Consider the following 14,001-nt stretch of genomic DNA (forward strand, 5'->3'; position numbering starts at 1 on the left):
TACATTATACAGAGGAAAACATCAGCCTGAGATGAAAGAATAATTTTTGGAGTTCCATATTTAAATTACTTCACACATATATGTACATATACATATATAGAAAAATTTGGGACAAACACACAAGAAATTTAATGCTGGTTACTCCCAGGGAGTGAATTAAGATTAGAAAGTAGAAGGAGAGAAGGGGCTTCTACTCTTCATTTTATACTTTCCTGGAGTTTTAGTACTTTTCTCACTATGAAGTTACTTTATAATTTTAAAAACATTATTAAAGAAATCTTAAATGTCCCCTCAGATGGAAACTCCTTATATTGTAGATAACACAGAGTCAGAGATCTGATTATAGATATGGCTGCATCAACTAGCAGTGTGACCCTGGCAAGTTGGCATCTCTTGACTTGAGTTTCCTTATTTGTAAAAACAGAGAGTTGGATTGAATAATTTCTTATGTCCCTCATAGTTCTATAACCAGTTGGGTTCTCTGACTCTGTCTTCAGTGATTGCAGGAAGTGATACTGGTAAACCTAGTTAGACTAGACATTAGGGGGAAAAAGGGAGAGAGAGAGAGATGAACTTATCTAGAGACCTAGGCAGGGGCCAGGCTTTTTATAATGTACTTTCACTTTTATGGTCTCTTCTGATCTGAATGCACAGCCAGGTGTCCAGTCAGGATGGGATGGATCACAAGAAGACAGCAAGAGGTTGAGTGACCGTGGACATTTTTTTTAAAGTTTATTTATTTTTTTGAGAGAGAGAGAAAGTGAGAGAGAGCATGAGCAGGGGGAGGAGCAGAGGGAGGAGCAGACTCCCCGCTGAGCAGGGAGCCCGATGCAGGGCTCGTCCCAGGACCCCGGGATCATGACCCAAGCCAAAGGCAGACGCTTAACCAACTGAGCCACCCAGGCGCCCCAACATTGGGCATTTTAGGCCATAGGGACATTACAGATCCTACTCTGTAATATGTTGTGTGGTATACTAGAAAGAGTTGAGCTCTGCAATCAGATAGACCTTCTTGTGGAAATCAGACAATCCTAATTAGGGTGACCTGCTGAAAAGAAGGCTCTAAGCAAATACTTTCACCTCCATAAACCACTATATCCTTATCTCTTTAAAAAAAAAAGAAAGGCGCCTGGGTGGCTCATTTGGTTAAGTGTCTGCCTTTGGCTCAGGGCATGATCCCAGGGTCCTGGGATCAAGTCCCGCATCAGAGTCCTTGCTCAGCAGGGAGCCTGCTTCTCCCTCTCCTTCTACCATTCCCCCTGCTTGAGTTCTCTTGCGTGCTCTCTCTCTCTGTCAAATAAATAAATAAATAAAGTCTTTTTAAAAAAATTTAAAAAAAAAGAATACTCAGTGTGCAGATTAAATGAGACAATACATATGAAGCCCTTTGCACAGAGCCAGGTTCTTTGCACAGAACATAGTAGTTTCTTAAGAAAGAGTAGCTTAAAGAAGTCTTAACTGCCAACTAGGTATGCACATTTTGAAAATTATATTCTGATATATTTGTATTGTTTTTGTTTGCTTTCTTTTAAAAGTTCAAGATATTATAGAAATTGTTTCAAGTTACATATAGATTTATTTATGAAAGATTGTGTGCACATTAAATCATATCTAAATACAACATAGCTTGGTCTTTAAAGAATTGCTTTATTTTTTTCGTAAAGTAAGAATTTAATTTGTAAAGTCATCACCTCTGCGTCTCGAAATCAAAATTAATTTTTTTTCTTCAAATGAGATACATTTATGTAGAGCCTTTGGTTAATCATGGACTTAAAAAAATTAGTAGGGACCACGAAGAAGGAACTAGAATAGAGAAACAATGTGATAAAGAACAAACACCAACTAAATTTGTCAGCTGGTTGTCAGACTGAGGAATATTTTCAGGCTAAGTCTCTTCATTGTAAATCATTTCTGAGAATGAGAATAGATATCTCCTGTCTTAGTCTGTTGTGGCTGCTATAACAAAATACCATAGAGGGGGGGGCTTATAAACAAACAGAAAGTTATTTTTCATAGTTCTGGTAGAGGATAGGAAGTCCAAAATAAGATTCCAGCAGAATCAGTGTCTGGTGATGGCTGTCTTCTTGCTGTGTCCTCAAGGGCAGAAGAGTCTAGAGAGCTCTCTGGGGTCTCTTTTATAAGAGCACTTACCTCATTCATGAGGTCTCTGCCCTCACGATCTTATCACCTCCCAAAGGCCCCATCTCCTAATATCACAGTAAGGGTTAAGTTTTTAACACCTGTAGTGCTGCTGATATAGCTGGGTATTAGAGAAAAAGGCGAAGTATTGCAAAGTTTCTACAGAACTTAGGGTTGTGAGAGGGGAGGGGAAAAAAGGAGGAAGGGGATATGACTTGGCTGTATTATTGAAGGTTGTGCTACTTTATCGTCTACTTAGACATCATTTAGAGCTGAGTAACCTTGGCCTTCATTAAAATATGGGGCTGCATTCTCTGTAGCATTCATGCTAAATGCTGGAGACATCTGGTGCATGATCACGTTTGAAACAGGTCTTCAGAAGCAATTGGAGAGGGCAGTTTAGGCTACAAGATTTGTATCACACCTTGCTCTTAAGATGGTCAGTCTCCTGGAACATGATATACTATACAAGGAAAAGTCTTAGAAGATTCAGACTATTGCAGAGTCTCAGTCTTAATACTGCAAAGTAATTTGTTTCTCATTTTACTTGAAATACTAAAATTTGTAAATAATTTGCTTTTGTAAAATATAAATTGGTAGAGATTCAAGGTTATTTCTATATCACTCTTACTTGCATTCCAGTGTGCTTTCTGGAGAAAAAGAGAAGCAGTAGAATTACCAGTACCTGGCAAAATTATGCATAACTTTAGTTATGTCCACAGGAATGTGAACATCTATCCTATATGTCATAGTAGAAAAAATGTTCAGAACCCATTAGCTAATTAGATAGAAGTTAGGATGATGGGCTTTGTCACTTGGGCCAACCTATTTGTTTTCTGTAAGCCTTGGTTTCCTGCTCTATAAAAGGAAAGCTTATGTGCAGATTAAATAAGAGGATAATAGTAAAATTGACACAGTAAGCTTTCAGTATATTATTATTATAGGTGCCATTTGTGTCCTATGACCTTAAATAAATCCCTTAATTCCTCTGTCCTGTTTTCTCTGTCTGTAAAATGGACATAATAGTGCTTGCTCAACTAGAGTCTTTTAGAACTACTTCAAGGAGAAATAAGATAATATCTATAAAATCACTTGGAGCTCTTTGATCCTTAAATTTATCTCAGCTCTGTCTCAGGAAAATGTCATGACAAGTAACACAGCTGCAACATTTAAAGCCGTGAAAAAAAACAGTCCATCATAGGAACAGTAAAAATAAGTTTTGTTAGGATATCTGTGAGCAAAACATTTATCAAGTTGCAGTTTTATATAACTGACCATATTTCTATTTGAAAATTTTAATCTTCAGCATAGTCTCTTATAAAACCCAGAGCAAGAAATAGGCCTAGATGTTCCCTAATGTGGAAAATACTTACTCTGTTCTTTAAGCCCTTGGTAGGCATGTGGTTTCCCAACATTCTTTACTTTTTTCCTAATATTTTATTGTGAAAAATCTTCCAACATAAAGCAGGGTCAGAGAATTCTATGCTCAATACTCATTTTCCCACCAACTAGATTCTACCATGAATATTTTATTTTACTTGCTTTAGCACAGATTGACCCATCTATCCAGCCGTCATTCCATTTTAATTTTTCTTGATATTTTTCAAACTGAATTGCAGGCTTTAACATATTTCCCTCTAAATACTTAAGTATGCATATAAAGAAGTAGAGTTCAGTGTTTCATTATAGTTTTTTTCTTTTGAGAAAATATTTACATAAAATAAAATGCACAAATCATAAACTTTGACAAATGCATACAATTATGTAACCCGAGCCTATCAAGATGTAGTATATTACCTGGGCACCTGGGTGGCTCAGTCCATTGGGCGGCTGCCTTCGGCTTGGGTCGTGATCCTGGGGTCTTGGGATTGAGCCCCACATCCAACTCCCTGCTCAGCGGAGAGCCTGTTTCTCCCTCTCCATCTGCCTGCCACTCTGTCTACTTGTGCTCTCTCTCTCTGTCAAATAAATAAATAAAATCTTTAAAAAAAAAATAGATGTAGTATATTACCATCACCCTGGAAAGTTTTCTTGTGCCCTTTCTCACTCAATTCCCTCTCCCACCTTCAAAGGTTACTACTCTTCTGACTTTCTACTATAGATTAGTTTTAACTGTTCTGAAATTTTGTATAAATGCAATCATATGTACTCTTTTGTGGTACAATTCTTTTACTTAGCATAAGGTTTTTGAGATTCATTTATCTTGTTGCATATATCCTTAGTTTTTTTCTCTTTTATTGTTGAATGATACGTGTTATATGTCACAGTTCTGTTATCTGTTTTCCCATTGGTGGGAGCCATTTCCAGTTTAGAGTTAATATTAATAAAGTTACTATGAATATTTTTGTACAACCTTTTATAGGCATACATTTTCATTTTTCTTTGGTAAATGCTTAGGTGTGGAATTGCTGGGTCAAATAGTTTAATTTTCTGGGGCGCCTGGGTGGCACAGTGGGTTGAGCATCCAGCTCTTGATTTTGGCCCAGGTCATGATGTCAGGGTCATGGGATTGAGCCCCGTGTCGAGCTCCTTGCTCAGCAGGAGTCTGCTGGGGATTCTCTCTTTCCCCACCCCCCCGCCCCGGCTCTCTCTCAAATAAATAAATAAATCTTTAAATAAAAGTTTAGTTTTTAAATGCTAGTCTTTTTTCCAAAATGATTGTGCCATTTAAATGAGTACTGTTATTAATAAATTAAATACACCAGCATTGTATGAGAGATTGTGTTGTTCTACATCGTCACCAACATTGGTGGTGTCAGTCTTTTTAATATTAACTCTTCCTGTGGTGTATAGTAGAATCTCTTTGTGAATCATCCTTCATCTCGATATCAAGGTTTCACTTTCTAAACCAAAAATTTACTTGACATGAGAGGGAAACTTCTTTTTTTTTTTCTGTTTTACTACTTTGATTTAGTTTCAGTGTCTAGAGCTGAAAAAAAGTGCTGACCATCAGTATGAGTAAGTAAGGAGGAGGAAGAAGTTTGTTTTCTTCCTCCAGCTTGAGTTCTCAAGACCTCACTAGAGGCTTCTGGAGGTTCTAAGCAGTTCATTGTGGAAAGTGAAGGCTAAGTAAATAATGATGAAGTCCAGGGAACATGAGCCCATTCCCTCCCAAACAGCACTGTGGGCAGTGTGGAGTTTAGCAGTGACAAGGTGTTCTTAAATGCTGCTTTCCAGAAATATTAGCTGTTAGCTTGAACTGGTTCACAAAGTCTTGGTCATCTTCACATTGGCTATTTTCCATGTAAAAGGTAAATTTTGGCTTTATGGCATATAAAACAGTATGATTATTATTAAATATATAAGTTGTGTCAAAGACTACTAAAAGAAGATATAAACAGGCTAAACTTACAGAATCCTATGTTCCAGTGTACCTAAACATTGATTTGACTCATCTGATCAAAATGTACTTGCATTTCTCAGGAAATCCTCAGTGGTTTGATTAGAGGCCAAAACTCTTCACACTGTAGCTGTCTCCTCTCTCCTGTGAGCCCAAACAATTACTAGCAGACTGCCTTTAAATTTTTATTAGCAGAGTTTCCATTTGAATTTTTCTTTTAGAACAGCAGTAGACTTTCTGAAATACTTTGTCCCCTTTATCAAAGTTTTAGGGCTCCTTCTCCAAAGGCAAAGTCTTCTGGATCCTAGAATCATCAGTTCTGTTTTGGAGTTTCCTTTCAATTTCTTGTTAGTTAGTTTTCTATTTCACAATCCCTTCTTAAGAAACACTTAAATTTCTCTTTTCATGAAAAACTGGTGCTCCTGCCTTGCGAACTAATTTACTGTCAGTTTTCATCTTTTTCCAGCTTAATGGTCCCAGTATCTGTTTAATCAGGTTTAGTTTTATTTTGTAACAGATTTATTTCCCATTCTTCCATTTATCTTCCATTCCATTAGGATCCTTGACATCAGGATTTTCAGAGTTCAGACTATGTCAGGGGAGTCTGAGAGACTGTCCCAGAAACAGTATGAAGTGTAAAGCCTTTTTCAGAAGGTGGAACGTTTTGTGCCTAGGGAAGGATGAACAGATACCTATCTTTAGTACTAAGTAGGTCAGTAGGAGGAGTGAAAGAAATTTCTCATGGTTTTGCGACTGAACTTTTTAGCATGTGTTTAAAGGATGTTAAGCTGGTTACAGTGCAAAAACAACCAGATGGAAATAAATAGCCCCAAACAACTAGCCTGATATAGGGACTGAATTAGGGATATCACTGGCTCTTCTACTCAGTTCAGTGGGATGAGGGTGGATATGAATCTTTGTCTGGGTTGAGGGTGGGGCAGTCACTGGCTGCTGGGCGTGGGGAATGCTGGAACAGACTTGCAGCCAGCTTCTTTATTTTAGCTGTGTGCTTTACTCCTACTCCCAGAGGTAACTGGTGCCTCTAATTCCCCATCCTCTTCAGGATTCTGCAACATGGATTGACTGGGATTTTACTCCCCACTTTTCTTAGGTCTCCTAAGTCATTTAACTCTCTGCTTGCCGCCTTCCAGAATTTTGTTGTAGTTGCTTTTCTCCTATTCTCTCTTGTAAGATTATGCTTCTTGAAAGTCCTCTTTAGGGGCACCTGGCTTCTGGCCCAGTTGGTAGAGCATGTGACTCGATCTCGGGGTTATAAGTTTGAGCCCCACATTGGGGGTAGAGATTATTTAAAATCAAATCAATCAAGGGACGCCTGGGTGGCTCAGTTGGTTAATCCTCTGCCTTTGGCTCAGGTCATGATCCCAGGGTCCTGGGATCAAGTCCCGCATCAGAGTCCTTGCTCAGCAGGGAGCCTGCTTCTCACTCTGCCTGCCGTGCCCTGCCCCCCGCTTGTGCTCTCTCTCTCTCTGACAAATAAATGAATAAAATATTATTTAAAAAATCAAATCAATCAACCAATCCCCTTTAAAGTTTGCTGATGACCTCTTAGATACATCAAAAGCAGAATACATAAAAGAAAAATTTGATTAAAAAAAAGTTGAACTTCAAGAAAATTAAAAACTGCTCTGTAAAAGACACTGTATAACAGGGTCTCCAGGAAAACAGAACCAGTAAGATAGATGGATGGATAGATGGATGAATGGATGGATGGGTGGATGGATAGAGAGATAGATTATAGGAATTGACTTATGCCATTATGAAGGCCAATCCCATGATCTGCTCTCTGTAAGCTGGAGAACCAGGAAAGCCAGTGGTATAATATAGTCTGAGTTCAAAGGTCCAAGAACCAAGAGTGCTAGTGTGCAAGAGCAGGAGAAGATGGATGTCCCAACTCAAGCAAAGAGCAGATTCACCCTTCTTCCACTTTTTTGTTATATTCATACCCTGAGCAGATTGGATGATGCCCACTCGAATTGGCAAAGGCCATTTTCTTGATTGTCTTTTGATAATGCTAATTTCTTCCAGAAAAACCCTCACAGACATACCCAGAAATATTGTTTTGCCAGGTATCTAGGCATCCCTTAGCCCGTTTCAGTTGACACATAAAATTAACCATCACACACTGTTAAGAGAATGAAAAGACAAGCCACAGCTGGGAGAAAAATCTTTATCTTATCAGATAAAGAACTGGTACCCAAAATATACAAAGAATTCTTAAAACTCAACAATAACAAACCAACCGAATTAAAAATGGGCAATAGATCTGAACAGACACCTGAACAAAGAAGAAATACATATGGCAAATAAGAATATGAAAGGTGCTCAACATCACATATCATTAGGGAATTGCTAATTAAAATAATGAGATACCACTATATGCATATTAGAATGGCCAAAATCCAAAACACCTACAGCACCAAATGCTGTAGAGGAATGCAGAGCAACAGGAACTCTTATTCATTTGTTGGTGGAAATGAAGAATGGTACAGCAACTTTGGAAAACAATTTGGCAGTTTCTTATAAAGCTAAACATAGTCTTACCATATGACCTAGCACTTGTGCTCCTTGGCATTTACCTGTAAAGAGTTGAAAACTTACATTCACACAAAGACCTGCACATAAATATTTATAGAAGCTTTATTCATAATTGCCAAAACTTGAAAGCAGCCAAGAAGTCTTTCAGTAGGTGAATGGATAAAAAACTGGTACATACGGACAAGGAAATATTATTCAGCAATAAAAAGAAATGAGCTCTCACTCAGTAAACTATAGAATACCCATGAAAGAAATTGAGGAAGACACAAAGAAATGGAAAAATGTTCCATGCTCATGGGTTAGAAGAACAAATATTGTTAAAATGTCTATGCTACTTAGAGCAATCTACACATTCAATGCAATCCCTATCAAAATACCATCAAAGTTTTTCATAGAACTGGAACAAATAATCCTAAAATTTAGATGGAACCAGAAAAGACCCCGAATAGCCAGAAGAATGTTGAAAAAGAAGAGCAAAGCTGGTGGCATCACAATTCCAGACTTCAAGCTCTATTACAAAGCTGTCATCATTAAGACAGTATGGTACTGGCACAAAAACAGACACATAGATCAATGGAACAGAATAGAGAGCCCAGAAATGGACCCTCAACTCTATGGTCAACTAATCTTTGACAAAGCAGGAAAGACTGTCCAATGGAAAAAAGTCTCTTCAACAAATGGTGTTGGGAAAATTGGACAGCCACATGCAGAAGAATGAAACTGGACCTGGACCATTTCCTTACACCATACACAAAAATAGACTCAAAATGGTTGAAAGACGTAAATGTGAGACAGAAATCCATCAAAATCCTCTAGAACACAGGCAGCAACCTCTGTGACCTCAGCCGCAGCAACTTCTTGCTAGACATGTCTCCAAAGGCAAGGGAAGCAAAGGCAAAAATGAACTATTGGGACTTCATCAAGATAAAAAGCTTTTGCACAGCAAAGGAAACAGTCAACAAAACCAAAAGACAACTGACAGAATGGGAGAAAAAATTTGCAAATGACGTATCAGATAAAGGTCTAATATCCAAAATCTATAAAGAACTTACCAAACTCAACACCCAAAGAATAAATAATCCAATCAAGAAATGGGCAGAAGACATGAACAGACATTTATGCAAAGAAGACATCCAGATGGCCAACAGACACATGAAAAAGTGCTCAACATCACTTGGCATCAGGGAAATACAAATTAAAACCACAAAGAGATACCACCTCACACCAGTCAGAATGGCTAAAATTAACAAGTCAGGAAATGACAGATGTTGGCGGGGATGCGGAGAAAGGGGAACCCTCCTGCACTGTTGGTGGGAATGCAAGCTGGTGCAGCCACCCTGGAAAACAGTGTGGAGGTTCCTCAAAAAGTTGAAAATAGAGCTACCATATGATCCAGCAATTGCACTACTGGGTATTTACCCCAAAGATACAAATGTAGTGATCCAAAGGGGCACCTGCACCCCGATGTTTATAGCAGCAATGTCCACAATAGCCAAACTATGGAAAGAGCCCAGATGTCCATCGACAGATGAATGGATGAAGATGTGGTGTACACACACACACACACACACACACACACACAGAGGAATATTACGCAGCCATCAAAAACTGAAATCTTGCCATTTGCAACAACGTGGATGGAACTAGAGGGTATTATGCTAAGCGAAATAAGTCAATCTGAAAAAGACAATTATCGTATGATCTTACTGATATGTGGAATTTAAGAAACAAGGCAGAGGATCATAGGGGAAGAGAGGAAAAAATGAAACAAGACGAAACCAGAGAGGGAGACAAACCATAAGAGACTCTTACTCATAGGAAACAAACTGAGGGTTGCTGGAGGGGAGGGGGGTGGAAGGATGAGGTAAATGGGTGATGGACACTGGGGAGGGTATGTGTGGTAATGACCACTGGGTATTATATAAGACTGATGAATCACAGACCTGACCTCTTAAACCAATAATACATGGGGCGCCTGGGTGGCTCAGTCGTTAAGCATCTGCCTTCGGCTCAGGTCATGATCCCGGGGTCCTGGGATCATGCCCCGCACGGCTTACTGCTCGGCGGGAAGCGTGCTTCTCCCTCTCACACTCTCCCTGCTTGTGTTCCCTCTCTTGCTGTCTCTCTCTCTGTCAAACCAATAATACATTATAGGTTAATTAATTCAATTTAAATTAAAAAAATAGTAAATCGTAGATCTTTTTATAAGAAAAGGAAAAAGAGATGAGCTCCCAAGCCACAAAAGACATGGAGGAACCTTAAATGCATATTGCTAAGTGAAAGAAGCCAGTCTGAGAAAGTGACATACTATATGATTCCATGGAGACAGTAAAATGATTAGTAGTTGCTAGGAGTCAGGGCCAGGGCCTGAGTGATGGAGGATCAATAGGTGGATCACAGGGGGTTTTTAGAGCAGTGAAATTATGATTCTGTGGAATACAGTAATGGTAGATATATGGCATACATTTGTCAAAACTCAGAATATACAACACAAAGAGTGACCTGGGATTTTAGTAAATAATATTATATCAATATTGGCTGGCTCATCCGCTGTAACAAATGGACCACACTAATGCAAGATGTTAATAATAGGGTGTATTGTGGAGAGGCAGGGAAGGGTGTTTGGTAGTTCTCTGTACTTCTTACTCAGTTTTTTTATGTAAACCTAATACTGCTAAAAGAAGAAGTCCATTAAGTTTTTCAAAAATCCCCTTTAAGGGGCGCCTGGGTGGCTCAGTCGTTAAGCGTCTGCCTTCGCCTCACGTCATGATCTCAGGGTCCTGGGATCGAGCCCTGCATTGGGCTTCCTGCTCAGTGGGGAGTCTGCTTCTCCCTCTCCCACTCCCCCTGCTTGTTTTCCTGCTCTCGCTCTGTCAAATAAATAAATAAAATCTTTAAAATATATATATATATAAATTTTTTTTTAATCCCCTTTAACTGTTTTTAGTGGGATTTCAGGAAGGAGTAGACTAAATGTGTGTGCTCAATTGCTGTGTTACATAGGAAGTTCTAGAAATACTGGAAATACTTTTTCTTCTTAAGATTAGTGTAAGAAATAAAATAAACAAGAACTTGCTTTCACACATTAGCTAATAATCTAGCCTTGAATTTTATAGATAACTACTTATCATTAAGTAACTTTAAAATAAGTTTCGCTACTGGGTGCCTGGGTGGCTCAATCGTTAAGCGTCTGCCTTCGGCTCAGGTCATGATCCCAGGATCCTGGGATCGAGTCCCACATCGGGCTCCCTGCTCAGCGGGAAGCCTGCTTCTCCCTCCCCCACTCCCCCTGCTTACGTTCCCTCTCTCACTGTGTCTCTCTCTGTCAAATAAATAAATAAAATCTTTTAAAAAAAAATAATAAGTTTCGCTACTTTAATGATTATTTGAGCAGTTGCTCTATATAATACAATTATTAACTCATTAAAAGAATTAGCACAGAAATGATTCTGTCTTTTAGCGTGATATTTTATTGTTACTGAGTGTAATGTACCATTTTAAATCTTCCCATAACAAATGAATAGCTGTTTTTCTTCCAGAGAATATAACCAATTTTTTAACCAATAGGTATCTTAAGGATCATGGCAGCAACAATTGATATAGTGAAAAATAACAGCAAAAAGAATAGATATGATAAAATAACACAGAGGACTAAATAAAGGTTAATATGAATATTAAGCTATTTGTTTATCTTCCTCTTTCTACTTTTGCTGGGCTTTTAGGATGGAGGAATTCCTCCTTCATAAGAGTCTATCCCACTGGTAAGCTCTCTGTAGTTTCATCCTTCTTGGGTCCAGTTAAATTTCCCCAGGCCATATCTCTTTCTACTGTAATCCATCTTACATCCCACCATAAGATTATTTCTAATTTATATTACAATTTTTATTTGTGGTAAAATATGCATAACATAAAATTTACCATCTTAACGATTTTTAAGTGTATAGTTAAGTAGTATTAAGTATATTTGTGCAACAATCTCCAGAAATTTTTCATCTTGCAAAACTAAAACTCCATACCCATTAAACAACAACTCCCTATTCCCCTGTCCTCCTAACCCCTGGCAACTACCATTCTAATTTTTGTTTCTATGAGTTTGAATACTCTAGATACTTCATATAAGCAGACTCATACAATATTTCTCCTTTAGTGACTGGCTTGTTTCACTTAGCATAATGTCTTCAAGGTTCACTCATGTTGTAGCATGTGCCAGAATTTCCTTCCTTTTTAAGGCTGCATAATATTCCATTCTTGGTATAATACCACAATTTGGTTATCCATTCCATCGGTGGACATTTAGGTGGTTTTTACCTTTTTTGTGGGGGGAGAGAGGGAGAGAGAGAGAGAGAGAATCTTAAGCAGGTTTCGCACCCAGCATGGAAGAACAAAACAAAAGCAAATAGCTCAAATTGCTTATGACTTACTATCTAAAGATTTTTTTCTGACTAATATGAGCTTTCTATGGGCTTAAGACTGTTCCCAGATCTTATTTTATGTTGTGGCTATTTTCTAGAATTTCTTGGCCTTTTGGCTATTGCCCTAGAACTTTGAAGGCATATAAAACATGGATAAACTGGTGACTAGCCTTTCAGGTAGCTAGGTGACTAATTTCAGTGGGAGGGCAGGTGACTAGATAGGTGAGTTGATAAGTATGAGATAGATGTGTTTATAACCTGTTTCAAAGCATGACACTAGCTGGGTAAGTGTGCCTCAGAGATAGAGAGGCCTCCATTGCAGTCCTGCTTTGCCCCTACCACCTTGCTTCCTTTAGACAAGAACTTCATAGTAGTTATCACAGTCCTTTATACGAGCACTTTTTATAACCTGTAATTATATTAATTGTTAAATTTCTGCCTTCCCCATCGGACAACAGGTCCAATGAAGGTAAAGACTATTTTTTTCACCACTGTAGCTCCAATGTCAGTGTCTCACTGTGGCTGGCACATAGTAAGTGCTCAATAAATGTTTACTTAAGAAACGATAGACTGACCAGAGTTGAAATGACAGTGAATATTTGCCATACTAAATATGGCAAATTGAAATACTTGGAATCATAAAGGGTTTAGAAAAGTAGCAAGAGGGAGGGGGCGCAAGTTTCAAGGCAGGCATGCTAGTATCCATGTAAACTGCTTATCTTCGACAGGTGGTGCAGGATCTCATGACCTTGCTTCAAGGCAGCAAAAACTGTCTTCAGAAAGATGAATAATAAAAAGATCTGTACCTGGGGCGCCTGGGTGGCTCAGTTGGTTAAGCGACTGCCTTCGGCTCGGGTCATGATCCTGGAGTCCCGGGATCGAGTCCCGCGTCGGGCTCCCTGCTCAGCAGGGAGTCTGCCTCTCTCTCTGACCCTCCCCCCTCTCATACTCTCTATCTCATTCTCTCTCTCAGGTAAATAAATAAAATCTTAAAAAAAAAAAAAAAGATCTGTACCTGGTCAGTGGCAGTTTGTCACTTTCTAGCCTACCATGAAAAATACTTCTAAGAGCTTTATCTTTTTTTCCTTTTTGAAAGATACATATGTTCACTGTTAGAACACAGAAGTGTATATATGTTAATTTATTTGTTTCACTTTTTAAACTCATCTTGGCAAAAACTTTGACCAAAACAGAAAAGAGCACCCAATAAATTGCTTTCTAAGAAATTTGTTTAATGTACTTGTAAAGAAATTTAGCAAATTCCTAAAGGTGACTTTTGAAGTTTGGGTTGTTCTCAGTTAAGCATTAACAAATAACAGTCATAGGACTGAAGATCTCTTAACTCTTTTTCTACTATGACTGAGTGGATGATTTAATCAGATAATGCTACCCAGGCCCTAAAAACCAAGTTTTAGATTTTCATAAGGAATCATATTCTTTAGTTATTTTTTCTTTATTCCACATGGTGGAAATTTCAGTTCACTCTTTGGCAGTCAGATTTATTTACCTAGCAATACCTTATACCAGAATTTTCTAAGTATTTAAAAAAATATC

The 14,001-nt window shown here is 38.3% G+C and overlaps 1 protein-coding gene across 1 annotated transcript in view; it reads left to right on the top strand.

The window, feature by feature from the left end:
* Positions 1–14,001, top strand: part of SNTB2 (syntrophin beta 2) — a 100,015-nt gene that overhangs the window by 45,878 nt on the left and 40,136 nt on the right. The gene's annotated exons all lie outside the window — the stretch shown is intronic.

The sequence above is a fragment of the Neomonachus schauinslandi genome, chromosome 16, assembly GCF_002201575.2.
Source record: "Neomonachus schauinslandi chromosome 16, ASM220157v2, whole genome shotgun sequence".
Classification (NCBI taxonomy): Eukaryota; Metazoa; Chordata; class Mammalia; order Carnivora; family Phocidae; genus Neomonachus; species Neomonachus schauinslandi.